Genomic DNA, 14,604 nt, shown 5'->3' on the forward strand with positions numbered 1-14,604 from the left:
CATTAACTTAATGAAGAAGAAGCTGTCTTAGAAAATACAGTCGCTATTCATTTAAAATACAGTTAACTTCTTAAAGTGATTTATGGAAATGCTGACCTCATTCATTTCTCTTTTCTTTGTCCATCGTTTTGGTGCACACAACTCATTCCATAAGTCCTTTAATCCAGTAGTTGACAGGCATCATAGAGTTTAAACAAGACCCAAGAGTCATCCTCCTGATGGAGCCTCATAAAAATGTGAATGGAAATGTTCACTGCTGCGAGTTTTTCTTGACATTGACGACTGCTTTGTTTTAGGCTCCTGCTGCCTCTTTTGGCAAATTTCAGTGGCTCTTATTTTCTAGTGACTCTCTGGAGGCCTTATTCTCAAAAGTTTGTTGCTTCTGTAAGAATAGGTTTCTAGGCTCCTCAGCAGGCATTAAAACGCATTCACTTTACCTCTTGAAGAAGTTTATTTAATAATTAGGCTTGGGATGCCAGCTACTGGAAGCCATTACCTGGGGTCTGAGTTTGTGAATATGCGTCCGTACATCCAGGGTTTGTAATCCACCAGGGACTCTCCCATTCAGCTCCCATTAACCCTGCAAGCCAAAGCCCAAGGCGGTCCTAGCTTGACAAGCAGGGAGAAAGCTTGTCAGATAATGTGCTTCATTGACAAGTTATGTGGTATTAGCTGGTTAGACTCCAGCAGATCTTGAGGTCACCAGGTCTTGGCTCCTGCCACCTGTGCCTAATATTCTGAATTTCGATAAGCAAGATGCGTTTTTCCTGGGAGAGAGTGTGCATTCTATTCCAATAAACAACTGGAATTTCCAAGGTGGGATAGATGGAACTCAACCACTTGCATTTATATAGCGCCCCTCACCCAGGGTAGCATCTCAGAGCGCTTGACAGTGGTGGAGCATGACGCTGAGCCGTAGGCATGGTCAAAGAGGAAGTTCTTTATGTGGAATTTAAAGAGAGATAAAAAGGGGCTAAGCAAGGGATTGAACCTGGGAGGTCCAGAGTTTATGTGAAAGTGAGGAGCTTGATATTGATCCCTTCCGAGACAAGAAGCGAGTGGAGTCTGGCGAGCATTGGGGTGATGGCCGTGTGGAGCTTGGTACGCGTCAGGCTGCCGGCCATAGAGTTTTGGATGAGTTGGACCTGATAGTGAAACTGGGGAGACCAGCCATGTACGCACTCCGACTCCTGAGATCTTGACTGTGAATCCAGTGCACCTCAGAGGCAAGTCAGTGTGATATACAAGGGATTCCCTCAGAAAATAGTTTATTTCCCAATATGCTTTTTCCGGGAGTGAGATTACAATAATGCTACCACTTTCATGAGAGACTTTGTTTTAAATCCCACTGTTGCCTTCTGCATATTAGAAGCATTACAGGTTTGAAATGTATTCAAGAGTTATCAGTCCAGGCAGGTAGACAGATGGATGTTATCCACAGATCCCTCATTTAGTAAAGTGCAAAGGAAGCCGAGTACTTAGATGATTAACCGTTTTGCTATGATATATTTTCTCTGGGAGGCCATAACCTCTGAACAATGACTTGCACCAAATCTGCCTTCTGTGTAATCAGGGGACGCTCCTATTTGCGTGAGCTCTAGTGTTATACTTGAAGTGTGTTTTGAGCTGCCGACAGTTGAAAAGGGAAGTGCAGGATTATCAAAATATTATCAGTCCGTCAGCAGACAATTAAACTGCAAACAACATTCACAACAACCAGGGTTTAGCGCCAGAATAACAATTACAATAAAGGCTATCTATTAATGCAGCAGGAGCAGTAAATACAGGTTGCTAATATACTGGGTGGGTTTGTTTTCTAAAAGTGTTTTTTTGGAGGGGGGTGTGGGGGGCGTGTGAGCAGTTGCACTAAAAGTGACTTTTTTTTAAACATTCATTCAATCCTGATAACCCAGGGGAATGGAATTCCATTGGCCAGTAGTTACTAACCTTCTCACCATGCGCTTATATTAGGGAAATCCCGTTAGAAGCAAACACTGCTTTGTCAAGTAGAGGAAATGCATGTCTCTGGTGTCAGCATAAACAGCCTCAATGTCAGGCTTAGTAAGCATGTAAGCAGAAGACTTTGTGCTTCCTGGTTTGTTCTATGTGGCACATTCAAAACAAAAACTGGTTGCTTCCAAAAAGTCATGGTTCCTGATCCAAAGCATCCTATGATCTGTCCCATATATTCTGGATATCCAGAAAAATAACATTTTAAGATTGTCTGTTGAAATCTTGCATATTCCACAGTATAGAGTTGTACTCGGGGCAGCCACTATACCCCGAGGCTCTGGAACTGCTTTCCTCACTCCCTTCGTCTCGCTTCCTCCCTTCCCATTTTCAGGTCTCTGCTAAAGACCTTTCTTTTCGACTGAGCCTTTGGTCACCTTCCTCCCACTTCCCCGGCTCGGTCCCGGGATCCGTTACTGTAAAGCGCTCTGAGACGCCGTCCGACGTGGAGGGCGCTGTATAAATCCAAGTTGTTGTTGTACATTAATGGGTGCAATAGCATTTATTGCAGCTGTCACAAAGGCAAAATAGGGAGAGGCTCCATCTTAAACCCTATCTGCTGCATAATAACCCAAAATTACAGTATCTCTCTCTGGCTATTTGAAGTTGCATCAAAGGGAAAGCCATTGCATCCAACACAGACTACACAGCATTAAACCATCCCCTACATCAACAGAGAATTTTTTGTTTCACATATCAGCCAACCTTGTGCCAATTATTACTGAATTGTTGGTGCTTTTATTATGTAGGCATACCCATGAGGAAGCAGGTTAAAACTGTGCTAATGGTTTCAAGTAGAATTCTTAACAGCTTGCTCAGAGGAAACTTTCATCCTATCATTTTGTTTTGCAAATTGTACTGTTTATCCTATCTTTAACCCATTCTGCCTGCTCTGCTAGTAATTCTAGAGTAACTCTTTAGTTTTATTCCTCCCATTTCTCTCTATCGGACGATATCCTTACTTAACAAGTAACTAACTATCTTACTTTTGAACACCACAATTATCTCTGTATCTATGGACTTAGGAGACAGTCATATCTGCATTCTTACAACCTTTTATGTGAAAAACTTTTTTCTGGTCTCCCTTTTCAGCAGCTTACTTTCAATTTGGAAGTTATATCGGCATTTGCTAACTAGAGTTCAACTGGCAGATGCACATTGTAGGATTTTGTTTTGCTGCAGTAGTGTGAAATAATCTACTGGATGACAAGTTGATTCCTCAGTTGCCAGTAAAATTACTGATCTTATCTTGTTACGTTCAGTGGATTTACTCAGTAAGGAATTTGAGGTGTGCAAATGGCGATTCCTCGCAGTAAATGGAAATATGTTGCCCTGAAACCCAGAAACTCCTGGCAATGTTCTTCCAGAGCAGAGTTCTTGCACATTGATGTTTGCCTACAAAAAATACAATGATTACACTTCATAGTAAAATCTTGTGAAACGGGAGATATTTCAATAAAGTGTTAAGGCACTGTGTCAAAATGAAGGATTATTATTATTTTAATCAGTTCATTAATTAGACCCCACTGATTCAAATGCATCAAAGGCCGAGCAGTAAGACGATCTTTCCTTTTCTACTGGAGGATCAGTGGGAAACCTAAAGACGGGAGAAAATAAATATGCAATAACTATGAGCACATTTTACAAATGATTATCTACATCTGGATGTGCCAGAAGCTGGCTGCTCCTCACTCCCCCACCCCTTCTGGTCTCAATGCCGATGTCCTTAAAGTCGGAGAGTGCATTTGACTTCCAGCTTGTGATGCACCAGTTAGCAGGATACTGGCTTTACTCTGAGCCTTTGTTTACTTAACAATGCTCCCTTAGCAATCAAATGTGGAGCCCAGCTTCACAGAGATCATTATTGAAAATGGTTTGGGGTAGGAGGTATACATTGCTAATTGCTAAATTATAAATTTATAAAACTTCAAAACCAGACATCAATTGAGCTCATTTGGTAGGTTGGGACTTGAGCTCATAGGCTATCTAAGTGGAGTGCTGTATTTTCGAAGGTGCCTTCCTTAGGATGGAACGCTAAACCAAGATCTACCATTTTAGGTGAATGTTAAAGATTCTATGACATTATTCTAAAAGGAAGGGAGTTTCTCCCAGTGTCCTGGCCAACAAACCTACAGATAAAATTGGCCATTCACTTTGTGTTTGTGGGACATTTTTGTGTGCAGATTTACTGCCTTATTCACCTACAAAATACGTAGTCACTATACTTCTCAGAAAAACAATTGTGAGCCCATTTGAGATTTCCCAATGTAATGAAGTGCTATATCAAATGCAAGCATTATTGTTATTATTTCAGGTGGAATGATCAAACGTTTCCACATTTAGATCTCCTAGTGATGAAACAATGGAATGACAGAGTTTGTGCAGAGTTACTGCATTTTCAGCAGGTTAAGCATCAAATTTTGAGTAAAAAAATTCTTGTAACATTTTCCAAGTCCTTTTTGGAAACCGTTTTTAATATTTATCCACGATTTATGGTTGGGTTTGATTTGAATATTAGTAACTCAGTAATATTAGAAAATGTGCAGAAAATAAGCTTTTAACTCTAGTGTTTTTGTTCTACTACAAAAAGCATCAATGAAAGCACTTTGTTAATCTGCGGATTAGGCATTTCACTGTACAAGAGTGACACATACAACAGAATTAGTCAGTCCCCTTCAGTGAGGGCAATGGCATGAGCACAATCTGATCTTTAGCAAACTCAACAATTCCCCAAACAATGATTTCCTGTCATGATCTTTACTCTTTGTTTGTCAAATCCTATTTTCCTTCCGAGCTTCCTGTTGACGGCAGCATAATCATTTTTGTTCGACATGTGTCTTTAGGATCAGCAAAACTTGCTGGCCTTGCCTTTGGTGCTGAGGTTTGCCTTTGCCCATATGTATATGTGGATATGATGTGTTGTTAACCGGTCGTGAAATGTTATCTGTTGAAATCATATCAGCTCGTACAGAGGGCGCCTAATATTTTTTCCCCTTGCTGGAAGAACATCAAACACTTTGTGTATTTTAGAGAGGTCAACACACTGCAGACTGCTGAGGTTCAAATGGTGCCAGAAAACCAACACATCATTGCTGTTAAGTATGTCCCCTCCACTCAGCATCTGAAATGCACTGCTAACTGCGAGGAAGGTTAGCTCCCAGGATCACTGAATCATGTGAAGGGCTTTTGTTAATTTTTGTAGATAAATCAAAATTGCTTCTGGAGATGAAAAAGTGTCTGTGGATTCCTGAGTCAATTCTGATGTCTATGAACAATCTTTGCAGCATGAAGAAAATGAAGATTTTAGAGCATTTAGAAGCGTTTTCTCACCTGAATTAGCATATTAGCAAGCTGTTAAATCCAAGTGCGACTTTTTTCTGTTGGAAGACCTTTTCCGTCAAGGCTCCACTGATGGCATACATATTGGTTTTGAGGATCCTTGGGCAAGGAAGGTAATATTAGATAGGATCCTAGGTACTTAGGAACAGGAGTAAACAGGAGTAAGGAGGAACAGGCCAATCAGCGCCTTGAGCTTGTTCCACCATTCATGGCTGATGGCGAATGTAAATTGGAAATTTGAAATTAAAGTAGAATTGCTGATATGCAGAGCAGGTCCATCAGCATCTGAAAGACAGGTTGCCGATTCAACAACAACAACAAGATTACATTTTTATAGCGCCTTTCACGTCAGGAGGGCGTCCCAAGGCGCTGGACAGTTTAACTTGCTATCAGAGCAACAGGATAGGATTCTCAACCTATCAGGAAAACATATCAAACCCATGGTGACTTGATCTTAAAAATGGAATCCTCCCAATGTAAGCTGGTATTCACTCACATACCGAGAGTTGTTGGATTTTAAAATGTGCAGAGAGTCCCCTCTCCCATGTTCTGATGGAAAGATGTTTGCTATGACTTTCCCTTTATGCTGAACTTGCCCACACATTCTGCGGGCTGTATGTAGCATTCCTAGGCTGAAGGGAAACTTGAAAATACAAGATCACTGAGATTAGAGCTAGCTCTCCAACATTAGGGAAACACCACTTGTCCATCTTGTGTGAGTTAATGTGGCAGCACTTGACCGTGTTTTGTTGTGATCTGTTGCTTGGTGACCTGCAAGTGACCTTGACTTCAAGCAGACCAGATTCCTCTCTTCTTGAAGCAGACTCGCTGGAGCAGACAGATAAAAATGCAGGACTTCCTTGGGGTGCTGAAGTCAGTTTGTGATAAGTACTGCGGGTATCAAAACAGCAAGAGTTCACCCTGTCTGAACCAAGGCCACACTATCATTTAACAAGGGCCTTTCATACGCACCTCTACTGGATATAGTGCAGCCAGGACAAATCAGAGGAATTTGATATATTTTGATGCCCTTGTACGCAGGGATTCCACAGCCAATAATGCAAAAGCAAGCACACTTTACCCCTTTCTCTACTGTTGTCAATGATATATTTTGAAATCTCCTTTTATTAAAGGATATTTCAGCTTTCAATAACATTTACAAAGGTTCTCTTTAATATTTACTTGTAAATTTCCTTGTAGCTTTGACAGTGTTACAAACATCATGGGGCTGCACATTCAACCAAGTACTCCTGTAGAATGTGAGTTACTGTCCAAATTCTCCTCTTGCCCCTCCCGCAGCAACACATTCATCTTTTGGATGGTCATCCTTGTTTCCCATTGTGTTGTAATTTAACACAGAAAACATTGAAAGAAATACAAAGCTGAATCTGTGTTACAGAAGTTTACCATATTACATTCTCACAGCAGGCAAGTCTTTATCCAAGTTTATAGTCTTTATAGGCAGCAGCGTCAACCCTCAGATGGAAAGCTCCACTCGCCGCCAAAACAACTTTGCTCACTCAAGGAGAACTGTGTAGAGAGGAGGTGTTCACCACGGGGACCTTTACTGGTCCAAATAATAACTTAATGAGCCTCTAAATTCTTCCTCTTGTTTTGCATTTATTTTTACAAGACTATTACACTACTTGAGTTTTACTAGGTCGTGTTTACACACCATTAAATGGACAGGAATTCATTCCTTTCTTCAGGTAGAAGACTCTAGTTGGTCCATTTGCAATTAAACCTTGGTCCAGTTATAAGAAATCAGTGGACCGAGAAGAGGCGAAGGTCATTTGCCTATGGAACACTGGTTAAGAGGATTCACCACAGACTTATTTATTATAGTGATGGGGGGTCGGGCTGGAAATTGAAATAGTGTAACGTGGAAATGGACCTCTTTTAATTTCTAATTGAAATCTTCCTTCTCCCTTTGGTACAGGGCAGCTCCATGTAGGCTCTTTTCATGCATGAAACTGCATCTGTGCAAATTGGATGAATCGTCTTCAAAGTAAAGTCCATGTATGTTCACACTGCTTTTTTCCTTTCTGCTGAATGTTTCAGTGTTTCCAGCCTGATGAGATAAAGGTCGCTCATTTCTGCCAGCTATAAGATCCTAAATGAATTGAGTTTGGTCAGACTCACTCCAGTCCTTACTGAACATAGATCCACAGCACAAAACTGCCCCTAATTCGGCTGTGACTTGCCAACACATTAACAGTCTCATTGAAAGCAGCCAGAAAAATTACCAGTGTATGAAATGGAATCAGTCACAAAGATGATCTACTGAAGTTGAAGTTAAGGAACGTTGTTGGAGTAGATCACAGAAAGCTTTGCTCTGAATCTGTCTGTTCAGGTGGAAGTTAAAGATTTCATGACGCTGTTCGAAAGACATCTAATTGTATAGCCAATTATAATATTTTTTCCATCTATTATTCAGTAGATTATTACAAACACAACATTCACCAAATCCTACTTATTTCCTTTGGTCATGCTTTCCTGACTTAGTTTGGGTTTACCGTATCTATAACATAAAATATTTATATGCTTCAAGGAGATTTTCCTTGATCACCATAGATTGATGCAGAATTTATGCCTTGGCCAACCTATGTCAAGACGCGTATAGCAGGGGCAAGATTAAAAATATTTTTTTAATGTGTCGCAAGGCGCTCCATCTAGTGGGCCAGCTTCAAAATGACAAAATGCGCCACAATTGGAAAGAAAGAAATTACATTTTTATAACTCCTATTAATGATTTAATAATAATATTGATGTATGCTTATCACGTCAAGAATGTCACAAAACATATCACAGTTTTCTGTAAGTTGTGACTTTGTAGTTGCAGACTAATGTGATCAGCTGCTGTTTCAAAAACAAAGTGAATTACTGGGGGTTTGTTGCTATTATGCCATTGAGAGAAGAAGCCAAAGTTTGGTGCACAAACCAAAATGTTCTGTATTCCATGCAACAAAATAAGTTTACATCTAAATATAGTTACTATAGTTACACAACAGATGAATTGCATTTAAAGTAAATTTGTTTTCGATCAAAAGTCATTAACTGCAGATTACCCATAACAGTCCACATTTGCTGTACATCTGGCTGTAAGTTCACTTTGATATTGGGTAAGGTGGTTTGTAGAAAATAGCATGTAATTGTATTGTAGGTGATTCCGTTTGACCTAATGCCAAGGTTTAGTGCACAACAGGATTCAATATTAGGACACGATGGAGCATTCATTTGGGACAATTACTTTGTTTTTCACTGTATTGGTACAATTGTTGGCATCAAATAAAAGGCGTAAAATGTTATCTCAACATTTATTGCTGATGATATTTATTAGGGCTGACAAGACCCACCCCATAAAGATCCTCAGGCATCACAACAACAAATTGCAGATTTTTTGAAAATGAAAAATAGTATATTTAGGTGAACTCACTCTACAGATGTATACCAGATACACAGCCTTAAATGAGAACTCAATCATTTAAAGTGCAAGGTTATCCAAACTGTTAAAATAATAATAACAAGTTTAAGATCCTCATCCTCACTTTTAAAGCCCTCATGGTCTTGCCCTTCCCTGCTTCTGTGACCTGCTAAAATCTTACCAACTACCTGCTCCCTCCACTCAGTGGGCACTGCACTGCTCCACATCACCTGTCCTCTCTGCCTCACCACAGAGTCCCTTTGCCTCACGCCCTCCCTTTTGCCTTTCAGGCCCATTTCCTCGCCCCCTCCCTTGCCTCCTTTTAGGCCCATCTCAAGACCTTCCTCTTTGGCCATACTTTCGGTCATCCTCCCACCTCCAGCTCCCCTACCCTCCACTCCTCTTGACTCCAAGCCCCAGCTCTGGGGCAAGCCCTTGACCTTTCAGCGACTTGGGTAAGCAACACTCCAATCCACCATAATACCATAGAAATAATATTTAATCGAAAACTAAGAAATGCCCTGATCTTTCAAAAGCAAAATACCTTATATGCAATGACATGCGCAATTGTATAAGACAATCCCTTTTATTGCTTAAAAATTGTTATACTCAAATCAAACATTTATTTGCCTCTCCCTTTCACAGGTCAAAACTTTACCTTTACTCCAAAGTCCTCCTGGAGGCTAAAAACAACCCAAAGACACTGTTTTCCCTGTCCATCACCTCCTCCCTGCACCCACTCTAGCTCTCTCGATCCTAAATCAAATGCCAAGTGAGAAGATGTCCTAGACTTCTTTGCCTCAAAGGTTGAAAACATCCGCTTGGCTGCATCCTCCTCCTCCCACCATGTCCCCTTCCACCCAGACCTCCTACCCAGTCACCTGTGGGGTACCCCAGGGCTCCATTCTTGGCCCTCTTCTTTTACTCATCTATATGCTCCCTCTGGGCGATGTCATCTGCAGACACGGGGTAAACTTACACATCTATGTGGATGACACACAAATCTACTTTGTCTCCTCCAGCATCGACTCCGCTTCCCCTGATGTTCTATCAGCTGGTCTGGCAGACATCAGGGCCTGGATGAGTGCAAACTTCCTGTAGCTGAATATGGACAAGATGGAAGCCATACTCCTTGGTAAAGTCCTCACTCCTGCAGTTCTGAATTCCTCAACTTCCCTGGGCTGTCTCTCAGACTCACCAAAGCAGTGTGCAATCTAGGCATCCGATTTTATCCCCGTTGTCCTTCCTACCAAACATCCAGTCCCTGACCAGGACCGCTTTCTTGCACCTTTGCCGCATTACCCGCCTCCGACTGTACCTTACCCCAAATGCAGCCGAAACCCTTGTGCATGCGTTGGTCCCTCCCATCTGAATTATTCAAACTTTATCAAGTCCTGCCTAAAAACCTTCCTTTTTGAACCATGCTTATGGTCATTTGGAGAGACATCTCAAGCAAAAACTGTTGATTACCGGTGGACAGAGCTCTCTTTCATGGCCAGGACTGGCTGGAGTTTGTATGCTTTCTTTTGGGATGCATAATTGAAGCGTAATGATGGGTCATGTTAAATACACAAGACAGATGTTTATTTGGATCACCTTGTACTGCACGTATTAATATTTTTCAAATACAGGATAATTTACTATGATTAGCTGTGCATTCTGAGATTATGCTGTCTTTGTTATTTAAATTCTGAGTGAGAAGGCAGCTTTTGACATCCTTGCACTTACAGAAATATGTTAACCTTGACAGGAGAAACCTGAATCTTTGTGCTGTGTAAACCCCCTAGTTGTAAGGCTGCTGGATATTCTGCTTTTCCCCATCCCTTCAGATCTCTGACCCTCTTTGTTCCAACACACTCCGTCTCCATCACGTCAGTCTTTCATCACATTGCGCATAGCCGTGGGAATTGGAGTTCTCATAATTGCATTAAAAGGTGGACGCACCACTCAATTACTTTTTAGTTACACTCCTGCCATCGTATCACCATGGACACCGAGCACCACAGAACTTCTTTATAGTGGCTTACTCTCCTGAGATTGTAAATATTTATTATGCAAAACAAAATTGCACATTAATGAGCATACCCACAAAATAAAATGAAAAAATGTCTTAAAAAAAAGTTCTAACTTCTACCGTGTGTACTCTATTAGCATTCGATTAACATGCCTGCCCTCAATTACTAACTGGTGATTCCTGCTGGAAAGTGCTGATGAATAGATTAGGTGAGGACAGCATCATACTTAGCTGTATTGGCCTCTGCAGTTGAATAGTCTGCCGACGCTCACTATTAAAGCTGACCCATGAAGAATGTCCGCTTGAGTGGGATAGCACCACTGTGTGTGGAATTGTACCTCAGTATGAGTCATTGTCGAAATGCGAAGAGAGAGGATTATTTTTCAAAATCCCTATATATCTGTTACAACATATCTGGTGATAATGATTTCCTGATGGCTCAATGGGAAAATGCAGAGATAGTGTTCTTGATCACCACTGAAATCACTACCACCATAGCCCTAGCTCAAATAACACAGATCTGATGAGACCAACCTGTGATGGCTTCCTCTGATCAAATAATAATAATAATCCTTGCATTTGATATGGCGCCTTTTCAAGTCTTCAAGACAACTAAAAGCACTTCACAGAATATAAAAAGTAAAGTGTAAAGTGAATTGACTGTATAGTTTCTGGGCGAAATGCGGCAGCCAATTGCACACAGCAGTGTCCCACAAACAGTCATGGATTGTGTGACCAATTTATTATTTATTTTTATTTTTCAAAGGAATTTTTACCCCAGGAAAAACGATCCAACCATCGACTAACAACTGGGTTGCTACTTACTGCCAGTTAAGCAGAGGCATGAGGAGTAAGGAAAGCTTTGCCCTGCCAAGAATCAAACCCAGGTCGCTCACTTGCAATGCGAGTGTTCTAACCACTGAGCTACAGGACTCCACAAATCTCCAAGAATAGTCACTTGTGCCATTTATTCAAAGACTGTTACCTCTCACAGGAGTCAAAATTGTATTATTTGTTATTTATCATGGGGGGACAATAACTTGGTTTTGAATAGCACCTTTCACATAAAAAACTATATGCGCTTTATAAAATATAACTGATTAGAAATGAAATGAACATTATGATGCAGGCAAATGTGGGATTTAATCTTCGTCAGCAATGAGATGAGTAGATAATTCATTTGAAATTTGAATTAGGAGGGGAATATAAACCAGCATAGCTGGAAGAAAAATTCCATATTACTTCAAAATAACATCAGCAGATGGTTCCTTTACTTCCACATGAATCACAAGGCAGACAAAACCTAAAATTAATAACATAATCAAAGAATAAATTACAAAATTGGATACAATATTGAATGTTATATAGGCCATTGCAATAAATAATCTGCACCTGCAACATCCCACAAGTAAGAGAGCATTTTGGAATACTACAGCTTTAACACAATAGAACCAATATAGTTAATGTCCCCAGAAGAGGACGGGTAGTGAATGAAAGTCAGAGGGAGAATTGGAGGAAGAAAATAAATTGTGTGAAAAAACATCTAATTTAGATCTGAATGTTAAATCAAATAAATCTCCAATCTATGACAATTTCGATATTTTGAAGCTATGTGACAATTCTCCGCTAGTTGGTTAAGCTACTCCAGTCGAGTCTTTCAAAGTGCATTTTCGTTTTTAACAAATACATTTTAAATGTTGTTAATAATGTTACAGTTCTCCTGAAATCCATCTGGTCTGTGTCCATTTCATTCCCAGAATGTCACATAGCTAATCTATTTTATTCAGTGAATGAAAAATAAAGCTAGCAGTCCAAAACTAACTATAGGTTGCTGCTGGGCAGGATGTATTTTGTTCAAATCTAAATATAGGCTTGTGCTGGTAAAAGAGTTAAAGAGCATTGAGCTCTTTATGATGTGTGAATGAACTGAGTTCCAAGTATAGCAAACTATCAAAAGAACATAATGCTTCTGAAAAGCAATTTTACGTTCTTTAGAGTTAAGGCCGTAATTGCATGTTGCACCAATTGGTATTTTTTAATGGATTTTTCAGATTTGCAGTGTGAATTTTTTTTGTCTTGTAATTGAGGTTATAGATGCCAGTATTTGGGAGTGGATCTTTTTACTGCATTTTACACCAATTGCTAGCTTCCAGTATTCACAAACCACATATGCCTCTCTCCCTAACAATGGGCCTTAACTCCAGCCTTAGAAAAAAAACTCTCACTACTCCAGTGTGAATTGTTCCACTTTTATGGCCATTTCACATACTGAGATGCTCAAGGAATCTTGTAACGAAGGTTATGGGACCACATAGTGGTGAATCCATTCAGCCCTTCACCCCGCAGAACATTCCACATTTTCACAACTATCTGTGTGAAGAAATGCTTCTTGTTTTTAGTTCTAACTGTCTTGGTTCTGATTTTAAGACCCCTTGTAATGGACAATTTACTTTTATGCAGCACCTTTCATGGTGGGAGGATGTCATGATGGGTAACCAGTCAACACAGTTGACTGGGTACCCAAGCTGGAGGGAGAGCTGTGGGGAGGGGAGGGGGGCGTGGGAGGGGTGACCAAATATGCAATTAATATAATAGGTTTTAAAGGCAGATTTTAAAGGTGGAGGAGGCACTGGGATGGTGTTCTAGAAAGCAAAGACTGGAAAGCTCGCCCATGATGGCAGGGAGGGTTGAATGCGGGATACAAAGCAGGTTTGTGTTAACTAAGTGGAGGGAGCAGCTGGGTGGTAGGGTCTTGGAGGTCACAGAGGTAAGATGAAGTGAGGTTGTGGAGGGATTTGAAGATAAGGATCTTAAATATGATCTGCTCAGGAGCCAGTGGAGACGAGCAAGGATGGGGTGATAAGCTCAAGGCAACTCCTAACTGAAGTCGTTCTGATTCATTCTGCAGATTTCAGGCTCCAGCGCCTTGGGACGTCTTTCCGACGTGAAAGGCACTATGTAAATGTAATTTGTTGTTGATTCCAATGAGCGCTGTGCAGATTGTTCATTGTAATGAATGTCCTGTGTCTTGCCTTAGAGGGCTCCATATTTAGTGGTAGTTTCACATATAGCAAGATTGACACATTTATCATTTCTACCCTAATGTAAATGCTCTAATTTAGTCTCTTGATTCAAATCCCCAGCACAGATGCAAACCCTTCACTGTCCAGTTCCTTGGGACATCCTCCTGACGCTATATAAAAGGAATTTGTAGTTATTGTCTATATTTTGTTTACTCAGCCACAGTGTAAAACACAACTCTGAATCTTATCATTGTGTAAATGATAAACAGCGAACGGTGATATTCCAGCGACAATTTTCCTGGATTGTCAGCTAGGACACTGTGAGAAATACCTTTTCCTTTTTGAATTGCTGTGGGATCTTTCACATCCACCTAAACAACAAAGGGACATCAGATTAGTGTCTCATCCAAAGGATGGCACTTTTGCCAATGCAGTGCTCCTCCAGCACTGGGGAAGCTGAAAGTCCAATGTGGAGTTTGATTCCACAGCTTTCTGACTCAGCTGAGCCAGGCTGTCACACCTACTGTACTCCACAATTGTGCTGATTCCATCTTTTGGTTTCCAAAATAAAAATAAATTATTCCACTTTCACAAGGTTTACTGTGAAGGTGGTTTTGAAAAAGCATTGTTACATTTAGTAAGCTATTCTCTTCAGAGCTGCTGTGAACATGGAGCTAGTCAATGTTTGTTGTCAGGTTTGTGGGTGAAGGGACAAGAAGCCTGATCACCATTTAGTCTTTTATTAATGAGATAGTAGGCAGTTTGGTGGACTGTTCTAGCGATAGACTGAAGTG

This window comes from Callorhinchus milii, unplaced genomic scaffold (assembly GCF_018977255.1).
Source record: "Callorhinchus milii isolate IMCB2004 unplaced genomic scaffold, IMCB_Cmil_1.0 Scaffold2, whole genome shotgun sequence".
Taxonomy (NCBI): Eukaryota; Metazoa; Chordata; class Chondrichthyes; order Chimaeriformes; family Callorhinchidae; genus Callorhinchus; species Callorhinchus milii.